The sequence below is a fragment of the Mesocricetus auratus genome, unplaced genomic scaffold (assembly GCF_017639785.1).
Source record: "Mesocricetus auratus isolate SY011 unplaced genomic scaffold, BCM_Maur_2.0 Super-Scaffold_100022, whole genome shotgun sequence".
NCBI lineage: Eukaryota > Metazoa > Chordata > Mammalia > Rodentia > Cricetidae > Mesocricetus > Mesocricetus auratus.
Genome location: NW_024429203.1, coordinates 10,358,556 through 10,360,224, shown reverse-complemented (window position 1 = coordinate 10,360,224; position 1,669 = coordinate 10,358,556). Strand labels below are relative to the sequence as shown.

The following is a 1,669-nucleotide window of genomic DNA, read 5'->3' as shown; positions in this document are numbered from 1 at the left end:
ACTTCTTTTGGTGATATATTGCTATCTGGAAGTGTGAGGGAAATAAACCATTTCTTCCTCAAATTATTTTTGGTCATAATGTTCTAGAACAGCAATAGAAACCTTAACTAAGACATTATTTGAATACTAATATATCTATCTAGCCACAGTAGAGAACATAGAATTCTTTAATTCCTCAGCAGCCAATATTTGCAGCAAAAAATAGACAGAAATCAAGAAGGAACTTATCTTACCCATTAGTTCATCTTTAGAATCTCTAGAAGGCATTAAAATGAAAATAAGTTAAATAGAATTTGGGTTTTGAAATAAGACATCCATATTTATCTCCAGTTGGCCTGATACCTCAGACTTCCTCCCATTGCCTGTGAAGTGTTGGATTCATAGACCTGTGATACCATGCCCAGATTTATGTTAACATACTTACTGAAGACCAGAATCCCAGCTTCCAACTCTATCTGTGAGGATCCTCAGTTTGACCCAGAATGCAAAGTAGTCATCAACGGTGATCTTCCCATTGGTGCTGTATTGCTTTGCAGTTGAATTCACAGCATGGAGGCTCAGTCTGAACCCTGAAAGTCTTCAGGACCTTTGTAGTTCCTGGAAATCCACTGTTTCATTCCTCTCACTGTCTGATGAAATGTTGTCTCCAGCCATTCAGCACAGTCCCCAGAGCTCTTTAAATTCATTGAATTCCATGGTGCCAGGCATATATCTGCCCAACACTGAAACTATAAGGTGACAAGTCCCCAAATTAAAAAGTTTGTATCCTCCAGCAATGCCAGACTGCGTTAGACATCATCAGCATCAATACGCCCATCCTGTCCAGCCACAGCACCAAAGTAACTTTACAGTGGATCCTGAGTTTGCCCTGGGAACACAGGACCTCCAGGAGCCCCTCCATACATGCCTGATAATACCCTCCGCTGGCTCCAGGACGCCCAGGATACGCCATTGTGCAGAACGTGCCTCTGCCCTGCACCTCTTGACACACTCTTTGATCATGAAATTTGTGTTTTATTGTGGCTTCACACCTAACAAGAAGCAGCCTTGGAGAGACAGGGTTTATTGCAGCTCATGGTGTTGTGCCTGGGAATACATGGCGACACAATGGCTCACCACTGTGGTGGTGGGTGCTTGTTTATATCTGTAGCTAATAAGGAAGCAGAGTTGAGGACCCAGATTTGAGTCCCAGCAAACACATGGTGGCTCGCAGCCATCTGTAACTCCAGTTTCGAGGACCCAATGCCCCCTTCTGCCCTCATGGGCTCCAGGCATGCATTTGGTACACAGATACACATGTAGGCTTGCCAGTGGTCAAACTTATGTCACCAGATGAGTCAAAATGAGTCAAACTTTTGAGCTCTGTGTTCATGCTTGCAGCCTCCTACCTCCCACCTGAATTCCACTAACATTTCTTCCTTCTCAGTCTCCTGTTTTGTCCAACTGTACTCTCTCTCGGTGGGACAATTGTGATAGCCTCCTTGAGGCCTCTGCCCCCACTGTGATAGCATCTGCCTTTAGCATCAAAAGTAACTACTTATCAGCACAATTGTGTAAAACTTCTCATTGGTGTGTCATTACTCTTAGGATGGAGGCCAATCTGGTCCGTCTTGAACAATCCAATTCACAGTCATAACTTCAGCACTCTAGCTTTCTTTCAGCTCTTTGA

The 1,669-nt window shown here is 43.8% G+C and overlaps 1 pseudogene; it reads right to left on the bottom strand.

Moving 5' to 3' along the window:
* Positions 1 to 420: 420 nt before the first annotated feature.
* LOC101838089 lies at positions 421 to 952 on the bottom strand (annotated as a pseudogene).
* Between the last annotated feature and the right edge of the window lie 717 nt (positions 953 to 1,669).